We start from the raw sequence: 11,294 nt of genomic DNA, 5'->3' as shown, positions 1-11,294 counted from the left end.
TTTCTCATTTTTTTTGTCCAAGTCAGAAGTTTTCAGGTTCTCTTTTGTGTTTTTCCCCATCTCTTTACTAGAAAGGAAGCATTATTTAAATCACTTAAATTACATAGCCTCAACTAGGAAACCTAAAGATGGTTTATAAGCTATAATATAATTCTCACGGTTGTTAAGACTACTGCCCCCATATGATGCAATGCTAAAACACTGCTGACTATATTAAACTTTCTCCTTATAAATCTAAAATTCTTTTTAATACCTTAATATTTTTTGGTATTAATAAAAATAACACACAGAAGATGACTATAAAAATACATTTTGTATTAGTAAGAATAATGCTAGCATCTGTAACAAATGAACTCCCAAATGTCCATCTCTTAACCCTACAGATTTTTCTTGATAATATAAGTTAAATATGGGTATTTCTGATCAGCAGCACATTTCCTCCAGGCTATGTGGGGAGGATCAGGGATGGTTTGTGTGGGCCAGCTCTCTCTCTATGGCATACATCCCTTGGATTTGGTAATATGTAATACCTACCTGCAAAAGAAGTACCCACGGTAGAAAAAAAATTCCCCAAAGTCCCTTTCACTTCTGAGAGTCTAGGTCTTTTAGAAGTTAATAGATTAATATTTAATTAATTATCATCCATGTAATGTTTTGCAAGCCTTCACATCCTTCAACTACGGTTTAAAATAGATCCACATCCATAATCACGTCGTTCTCTAGTACACTCTTTGGTGTCATTTCAAGATGTAAAGTCGTTATTGGGATTTTAACTACAAGTAAGATGTGCGTGGTTGTGTTGATTGCAGAACATGGAGTGGACCTGATTCAAGACTGAAAGACATAAATTAGTACTGGTGCAGTGATACTAAGCATGACATTTTACTGGCAGCAGAGCTCACCCCCACCCAGGGTTGCTTAGTGTTTTGGTTTTTTTTTTAATAAAGTTATATTGAATTTTTATGTTGAAACCCGAAACCAAATGAAACTTTCTTGATGCAGGGTTTCTTTCTGGAGGTTTGGGGTTTGTCTATAAACCCCAAATCCATGTGTGGTTCATAGAAAATGATGGTAAGACTCAGTCAACTTTCAGAAAACCTGGATCAAGTTTCAAGCAATTAGGAACAAGAGAATGAATGTGTTTTGTTTACTTTAGACCAAATTCTGTGGGTTTTGAATTTAGAATTGAACAATTGGGGTCTACGTTCCATTGACAGGGAAAACATGACTTCCTAGTGGAAAGAAAAGACCTGAAGAAAACAACTTTAACTTTGGAAAAATATAAAAATTGCTCATGCATGGGCTCTGGAACAAAACACGGTGGTTGAAAAGAGGTCGCCCGAGAGGCATTTAAAGAAATTGTGTAATACAGTTTGTTACTGCTGGTTGTTATTCTCACTACCGAAGTGAATTGCCAGAAACTATAAGAGGTGTCGACACACACACACAAACTTCTCAGGCAAGAAAATAGGAACCTCGGTCATATATCGTTGGACAAAATTCAGCACATTGTTTTTAAAGTAAACAACAGCATGTTTTAAAAAGCAAATGGTTAGTGCCTTGCTTTAATTCCACTGATTGTATTCCAAGTAGTAAGTTCCTGGGAGGTAACTGAATGAAATTGTTATTCTCATCATTTCAGGGGCAGCAAGCGTCAAGTTGATGTTAAGAGTTGAATCATGTGTGTTGTGTGTTAATGCAAGCATTGCAACTTTACTGCTCAGACACCAACTGCAACTATGACCTGTGTTGATTCACAAGATCAGGAAAACTCTTGACTGTTAGATATTTGCGAGCTTATGCTTTTCCTTGTTGGCGCTTCAAAGATTTTGATTGGAAGGCTTCATGGAAGAAGTGAATCTTCAAGAGGTATGGCTAAAAAACTGATAAACTGGCAAACTAAGAGAAGAAAATGACTTCTTCCAATTACATCAAGAGCGTGTGAAGAGGTATGGATCACAAATGTCAGAGGATGTCGTTAAAAGGGTGATTAGGCCCCAGACCAGGGAAGATGAAGAGAGAGATTTGGAAATGAGAAGATGTCTGTCATGGCTTATAGACAGTGTTGGATTGTCTTTTGCTAGAAAAACACATTTTTAAATTAAGGATGGAAATATTTGTAAAAATTCAAACAGACTATTAAATCGAAAACTTTTGAAATCGGTTCTATTTCTGAAAATACAGCCAGATTCTTCTCTCCCAAGAGAAAAATAGATTTCTAGAGATGAGTTTTGGACTAACCTGGGCTGCAATTTGAGTGGGATACATTTGTAACCAGCCCAGGTTCGTTTTAAAGCCAAGGCAGTCTGGTTTTCAAATAAACCTGGCCTGGGTTACGGGTTGGGATGAAAGCCAGCGGAAACCTGCAAACAGGTGAAATTCAACAAAGCATGCTAATTTGAATTGATTTTGAAGATTTCCCCCAACCCAACTTTGGATGGGCCAACTAAAATACTGAATGGCTGTTCTGGATTTGGCTTTGTTTAAATAAGTTTGTATGCAAACACCCAGAGAAACAAAATGTCATGTTTTGTGAAATGTTGCTTAATTTGAAAGTTATATCCCAAAAAGACCCAGACGTAACCCAGGTTTATAAAAGGCATTGGAAAGTTTTACATTTTGTAAGTTGATTGACTTGTAAGCAAATTGAGGAAGACATTTGCTTTTCGTTTCTTGGATTTGGGTTTTTTTTTAGTTTAATGTAATTCAGATTTTGTGAGTTCTAAGTTTTTAATTCAACAACTAAGGGGTAAAAAGCTTAGAAATGCTGGACAGGAGTGATTCTAAATGGGAGTAATTGAAATAAAATAATCTAAAAATTATCTGCTTCAGTAATTCAAACTCCTAAACAGAGAACCTTTGTTTCAATTTTATCTAGAAGATACATGACAACCCAAAGTCCAGTCTGCCATTCTCTCCTCATTACTTATTTTTTCTAAAACAGATTATTTTAAGGTCCCAATAATATACTTAGTATAATCACTGGAATCCAGCAGTGATAAAGAGAACCCAGAGGCAGTATCCACATATGGAAAAAAGGATGATAAACTCATGGTTTCATTCAAAACATGTTACTCAACATTTTTTTTATTCTTAGGCAAAATCAGTAAACGTCAATTAAACTGTAAATTTACTGAAGATCAGTGGCAGTATTTTCTGTATCCTTTTTTAAATACCCAAGTTACCTAACAATGTGTGAGCTAGAAAGTAGGTGCTACTGCAAGTTCATGCTTTTAAAGGTGCTTTTAGAACATAACAAGCTCTATCCCCTGGAAAGAGCCAGAAGAAAATGGCCAACCCAATAGCAGTAACCAACCCTCCCTCACATCAACTTCCCATTAACAGGAACCAGAGCTTTTTGGAAAAATAGCTGATTCCAAGTCTGGGGAAGGAAATGTAAAACATGCTCTCGAAGCACTTTATCATACCGGAAATCAGCAAAGCTATCAAATTATATTATGAGCATTAGACCTCAGGAGCCAACTCGAATAGGCGTCTAGTGGCCAAAGATAAGACAGTTTGAGCATCAGAATGATAATAAACACAATGGGTTGCAACACATGAAATATGTTTAAATCCCTGAGTTCATACGATTACCCAGAAAACCCTCATCAGTCATCCTCAGAGGATGCTAGGAAACCAGCTCACTGTTGTGCAAACTAGAAACTAATAGTAAAGGAACAAGCTTTTACACCCTAGCATAAGGGCCAATTTTAGAGGACACGAAGGAGAAAGCAGAGAATTGAGCGCTCGAAGATGAGCAGGCTATCGACATAAAATACAGAAGATGAACTAAAAATTTCAAGTGCTCCCCCTCCAATATCCCTTCACAATTCCAATTCCCTCTCCAGGGCCAACCACTATTCAGAGCTTTAGTGTTGAAATTTTTGTATGTGCCTGCATATTTCTTTACAAAATGGAATCACACCTAATAATATACATATATTAACCTTCAGTTTGTTCTTGATGACCTTTCTACTTAGGCTTTTAATAGCTGCATAGTATTGTGGATATGCCATAATTTGTTTATTAATTCTCTTATTGATAAAAAAGGTCATTTCCAGTTTTTTAATTCCGAACTCTGTTACCGTGCCCATCCTTATTCACATGTCTCAGTTATACACATGCAAATATATTAATAAAGTAGTCTTAAAAGTCAAATTATTGGGCCAAATACATGCAGTTTTAACAGCTTTATTGAAGTAATAGGGGCTACAGTTAGAAAGAAACCTGCCTAAAGTTTAGTCACACAGAGGGGAGCGTTCAGGCCATCTTGGGCACATGATAGATCAGTTTGCATTTTCAACAATGTCATGTAAGTAGAATCATACAGAAAGTAACCTTTCATCAGGCTTTTTTTATTCCACGTAAGTATTTTTACATTCATCGATGCCGCTGCATGAATCGATGGTTTCTTTTTCTTGCTGAGTAGTGCTGTCGTGTATTCACACACCGCAGTTGGTGTATCCATTTACCTGTTGATGGACACCTGGGCGTTTCCAGTTTGGGGCTATGAACATTCGCGTGCAAGTCTTTGCAGTGTATTGTACTTTCAATGCTCCTGGTTACGTACCTGGGAATCGAGTAGTTGGCACGCACCTACCGTATGTTTGAAGAAACTACTAAATTGGCTTTCTTTTACTTTCCCACCAGCAGTGTATGAGAGTTCCAGTTGCGCCACATTTTCACTGCCACATGTCATGACCCCATCGTTCCAGTTGTAGACGCTCTGACAGATGTGCAGTAGTGCCTCTAATGGTTGAATTTCATTTCCCTAAAGACCAGGAATGCACCTCTTTTCATGGGGCTTATGGGTCACCCATATATTTTCTTTGATAAAATGTCAGTTCACATCTTTTACCTGTATTTTTGTTGGGTTACCTGTTTTCTCATGTATCATTTTGATATATTTAGCATAGAAACTCTTTATCAGGTATGAGAATTGCAAATATTTTCCCAGTTGTGGCTTCTCTTTTCATTCTGATAACAGTTATCTTTTAAAAAGGTGATGTTTCTTAATTTGGGTGAAGTCCAGTTTGTCCTTTTTATTTTTTTTTTCTTTCCGGGATTGTGGCTTTGGTATTGTTACTAAGAAATCCTTGCCAAATACAACATCACAAAGGTTTTCTCCTATGTTTCCTTCTAGAAGTTTCCTCTAAAAAAACTGAGGCTTTATCTACAGCTTCCCTCCCTTTCTGGGCCCTCACCAGAACTGACCTTGATAACAATATTTCTAAGTGGTTTTTTACAAGATGCCTTAAGATGTCTATATAGACAATCGTATCAGTTGCAAAGAGAGACAGATTTTTATCTTCCTTTCCAATTTTATGTCTCTTATTTCTTTTAGTTGCTGTATTGCACTGCTATTCCCATAGGACGATGAATAAAAGTGAGGTCAGTGGGCATCTGTGCCTTATTCCAGATCTAAGAGGGAAAACATGAGTCTTTCACGTCTAAATAATATTAACTTTGGATTTTTTTTTTGTGGATGTCTTTATCAGGTTAAGGAAGTCTTCTATTCCTACTAGGCTGAAATATTTTTTTTTTCTTGAATGTGTGTAGAATTTTGCCAAAAACTTTTTCTGCATTTGCCGAGATGATGAAATAATGTTTCGTCTTTATTCAGTTAATGTGGTTAATTATATTGTACAATTTTCAAACATTAAAACAAGCTTGCATTCCTTTGATAAACTCTCCTGGGCCATAATGTAGGATGTATCCTTTGTATATATTAGTGGATTCAATTTGCTCAGTACTTCACTGAGGAGTTTTGAATCTATATACATATATGAGGGATACTGGTCTCTTGGTCAATTCAGGCTGCTACAACAAAATATCGTAGACTGTTATAAACAACAGAAATTTATTTCTCGCAGTTCTGGAGGCTGAAAGGCCAAGATCACGGTACCAGATGGTGGAGTCCTAGCGAGAGCGCTCTCCCAGGTTGCAGACTGCCAACTTCTCATCATATCTCACATGGCAGAGAACAGAGATTAAGCAAACTAACCCTTTTCGGGGGGGCATCACCCCCACACACCCCCATGACCTCATCTGATTCTAATCACCTCCCAAAGGCCCCATCTCCTGATGCCATTACACCAGGGGGGTAGGGTTTCCACATATGAATTTGGGAGGGACACAGATATTTAGTCCATAACAGCCTCTGATCTCTTATCAGTCTTTGTCTGATTTTGGTGTCAGTGTTATGCTGACCACATAAACAACTTGGCAAGGATTCCCTTGTCTGTTTTCTGAAAAGCAGTTTATGCATGATTGGTATCATTTCTTACTTTGTGCTCAATAGAACTTACCAGTGAAAACATCTGGGCCTTGAGTTTTCTTTGCAGAAAGGTTTCTTTTTAATTATTTTTATAAATTCAAGTTCAGTAGTTATATGGCTATTCCAGTCTTCTTGAGTCATTTTTGCGCAGTTGTGTTTTTCAAGAAATTTATCCATTTCATCTAGTTGTCAAATGTGTTGACAGCTTGTTTCTAGTATTTTATTTTCCTATTAAAATTGGTAAGATATATAATGGTATTCCTTCTTCTGTCTCTAATATTGGTAATTTATATCTATCTCTCTATTTCTTGATTTGTCCTGTTTGGCTTATCGATATTATTAATCTTTCAAAGAATGAATTTTGAGCTTTGTTCATTTTTCCTATTTTCAAATCATAAACCTCTGCACTGACTCTATTATTTTTTCCTTCTACTTATTTTGGGTTTAATTTATTCTCTTTCTATAGCTCTTAAAGTGAAAACTTACATCAAAATTTTAAACCTTCCTTCTCTTCTATTACAGGCGTTTAAAGCTATAAATGTTCCTCTAAGTACTCCCACAAATTTTGATATCTTGTATTTTTATTATCATTCAACTCAAAATATTTTTTTATTAGTTTCAGGTGTACAAAACAATGTAATATTTAGACATTTCCCCCCTCACAAAGTGATAATCCCCTTCCCCAATCTATTGCCCCCTGACATCATATATAGCTGTTACAATTCCATTGACTATTCCCTATGCTATACTCTATATCCCGTGACCATATATATATATATATATATATATATATATATATATATATATATGTATGTATGTATAAAATTATAGTCGACATACAATATTATTGAGTTTCAGGTGTACAGTGCATTGGTCAGGCATCTACACCGTCCATGAATTGATCTCCCTAACAAGACATGAGACCATCTGACCCCCTACAAAATATTTACAACATTATTATAGTCTCCAAACTGTCTTTCATGTCCCTGTGGCAATATTGTAGTTACCAATTTACGCTGCCCAATCCCTTCCCCTTCTCCTTTATCCCTACCTGTCTCCCAACTAGCAACCATCAGTTTTTCTTCTGTATCTCTGAGACTATTTCTGTTTACTTTGCTCATTTATTCAGTTATTTAGATTCCACATACAAGTGATATCCTTTGGCATTTGTCTTTCTCCAAATTGACTTATTTCACTAGCATAATGTTCTCTAGGTCCATCCATACCATTGCAAATGGTACGATTTTCTTCTTCTTTATAGCGGAGTAATACTCCATTGTGTAAATGTACCACAGTTTCTTAATCCAGTCGTCTATCGGTGGGCATTTTGGTTGTTTCCAAGTCTTGGCTATTGTAAAGAGCGCTGCAGTAAACATAGGGGTGTATATATTTTTTCGGGTTAGTGTCTTGGATTCTGTGGATAGATACCTAAGAGTGGGATTGCTGTGTCATAAGGTAGCTCCATTTCCAGTTTTTTGAGATACCTCCATACTGATTTCCATAATGGCTGCACCAGTCTGCAGTCCCACCAACAGTGCACCAGGGTTCCCTTTTCTCCACAACCTCGCCAGCACTTGTTTGTTCAAAATATTTTCTTATTCTCTTATGATTTCATCTTCAAGCCATGGGTTACTTAGATAAATGTTATCTAATTCCCAAATGTTTAGAAAATTTCTAGTTTAGTTACTGGTTTCTGATTTAACACTCTGGCCATGGAATACTCTCTGTAATACACAAATCTTTGGAAATTTACTGAGATTTTTATTTTGACGTAGTGTATGTCTACTTTGATAAACATTCCATATGCACTTGAACAGTATACTTTTTCGCAGTTACTGGGTGCAATGTTTTGTAAATGTCAATTAGCTCAAGTTGGTTGATAGAGTGCTTAGATCTTCTGTACCCAAACTAATCTTTGTCTGCTTGTTCTATTAGCTGCTGAGAGAGTGCTGTTAAACTCTCCAACTACTATTTTTTCCATTTGTGCTGTCAGTTTTTGCTTCATGAATTTTGAAACTTTGCTATCAGATGCATATGTATTTATGATTATGTCTTCCTAATGAATTGGTTCTTTTGTGATTTATAAATGTCCCCCTTTATCTCTCATAAAATGTCTTAAAGTCTACTTTTTCTGCAATTAATGTAGCTATTGTAGCTTTCTTATGCCATTTCCCTGGTATATCACTTTCCATTCTTTTATGTTCAATTTATGCATATTGTTAAATTTAAGGTCCATGTCTAATTGATGCATATACTTATATCTTGCATTTTTATCTAACCTGACAATCTCTGACCTTCAATTGGAATGTTTTACATTTAATGTTACTTAAATTATATTTACATTGAATATGATTCTTGCTATGGTGTGTTTAAGTCTATCACCTTGTTAATTATTTTCCATTTGTCTCTTCCATTTGTTTTTCATTCTGTTGCACCTTTCATTGGTATCTTGTTTCTATCACTCCTATTGGTTCCTTAGATCTTTTTCTTAAATTAATTTTTAGCATTCTTCCAGGGCTAACAATGCATTCTTAACTTATCAGTCTATTCAGAATCAAAATTGTACTACTTTACACTTTACACTTGACACATTTCTTTTCACACTTCATACTTTACGCTCCACAAATCTAATAGCCTTACAATAGTATGATTCCATTTATTAGTAGTATAAATAAATGGTATTATTCCATCACCCCCAACTTTTGCGCTTTGTTGGTCATATATTTACTTCAACATATATTGTACAGTCCACCTTACAATGCTATTAATTTTGTTTTAAACAGTCAGTTGCCTTTTAAGGAAATTATGAAGTGATGAAAATAGTCTTTTATACCATTCACTGATTTGCCATTCATGGCACACTTTTTTTTTTTCTTTCATTTCTGTAGATCTATGTTTCCATCTGGTGTCATTCCTCCATCAGTTTGAAGAATGCCTTTATTATTTTTTGTTTTGCAGACCCACTGGATCCAATTCTCTCACCTTCCATTTATCTGAATATGTGTTTATTTCACTCAATTTTTGAGGTGTGTTTTCTATGGGTATAGAATTCTGAGGATTTTTTTCCCCCGTCAGCACTTTAAAGACATCCACTGTCTTCTGACATCCACTGTTTCTGATGGGAACTCAGCAAACATTTTTCTTCTTGTTCATTTATAAGTTATGTGTCTTTTTCCCCCCTCTGGCTGCTTTCTAGGTTTTCTTTTTCTTTTTAGCTTTCAGCATCTGTGATGCGTCTAGGTGAGGCTTTCTTGGTATTTATCTTTCACTGAGTTCAATGATTTTCTTGGATTTGTAAGTCAACATTTGTCACCAAATTTGGGGAAATTGGGAATTATTTAATTATGTATCTTTTTCCTGCCCTTTCTCACTTTCCTGTCTTTCGAGGACTCCTATAACACATATATTAGAAGCATTGTATTATCCATGTGTCCCTAAGGTTCTGTTCTTTTACCTTTACCATCTCCCATCTGCTGTGTTCCTCTCTGGTGAGCCTAAAGTGGTCATTGCTCTGAGGATGCTATTTTTTGATGGGAGGATTTTTAGTTCATACCATTTTCTCAGTGTAAATCTTTACTTTCTTTTGAACATCGAACTTAATAAATGTGGAATCTCTCTAAAAGTATATCATCATATTTTCATTATGATGTGTATTTGATGATGTTTATGTGTTACTACTGAATATCAGATTCTGAAGTTCAAATGATAGTTTAATCTGATGATAGAAAAGTTACACATACTGGCCATATACCTATCTAACTAGGAATTAACTTATACATGTGGATGTGAATATTGCTGTTGGCATGAAAACCTGACCCTTTACATTATATTTCATTACCATCTTTATATTTTCACCCATACCACTGATTTCTCCTAATAAGGCAGTTCAATAACAGCACATTGTAATCAAGGAGCCAACGTAGAAATGAATAAAGTGAAAGGCTACAGACATAGAACTTCTAACCTCCCAAAGGAGTTTACAACAAAGTCCTGTGGATCAGTGTATCAAGGTCCGTCATATTCATGTTTGGTCTAAACTCCACATGGTCTTGTCTTTTACCTCAGTATCTGCTCTTTCCTGCATCTTCTGATCCATACGTCAGCCCGTCCTCCCTCCTAAGACAAAACCCAGGGCTCAGCTCAGAAGCAAGTAACACAGGGTATTTCTTTCACCAATGCACTGCCTTTCTAATCCTCGAAGCAAGTTCTCGTTTTCTCCTTTCTCTTCATTTTCATAATGTAATACACAATTCAAACAAAACTATTATCCTCACTCTAGAAATTATACTTCCTCTCTTGGCTTGGAAGCTCTACTACCTTACCTAGTAAAACACAAGTGTTCTAGGGAATTAGAAAATCAAGACATTCTGATTTCAATAAGTGGAGGTAATATAGATGGGCCAAATAGTTGGCATAAACAATATGAAGGTGATGTCTAAATACTCACTGATTCACTGCATTGATTTGACCTCTGTGTCTTTATCATGGTGCTTTTATGATTTGTCTGAGCAGACTAGAGTTGTATATGGACTTGATTGTCCATGAGTATTCAAAATTGTTGCTTTTCATTTTGTTTACATTAGGGAAAATAAGGTCAATTTAATTTTCATTTAATTTGCTTTGCTTCATATAAACCAAAGTAGTACTCAGTTTCTATTCGATAATTAGAATAATGGCTAGGCTTACCAAGGCTAGAAATATGGATGCTAATTTGAATATTCATAATCGATAACTCAGTAGAAGGAAGAGAATTAGATATATCAAAATTACATAAATATCATAAGAGTAATATTTGAAACCCAATAAACATATAACAAAACTTTCTTTTTTTAATACTCTCCTGGTGTTTATCATTTTCATGCTATCCCATTAGGTGGCTTGCTGCAAAAGAACTCCTGTTTTTTGGGGTTTTTTTAATTATAAATTTCAGGTGTACAAAACAATGGACTAGTTAAACATTTCACCCCTCACAAATTGATAATCCCCCTCCCCCAGTCTATTACCCCTCTGACAT

This window comes from Hipposideros armiger, unplaced genomic scaffold (assembly GCF_001890085.2).
Source record: "Hipposideros armiger isolate ML-2016 unplaced genomic scaffold, ASM189008v1 scaffold_80, whole genome shotgun sequence".
Taxonomy (NCBI): Eukaryota; Metazoa; Chordata; class Mammalia; order Chiroptera; family Hipposideridae; genus Hipposideros; species Hipposideros armiger.
The sequence above is the reverse complement of the archived record's forward strand: the minus strand, read 5'-3'. Positions refer to the sequence as shown.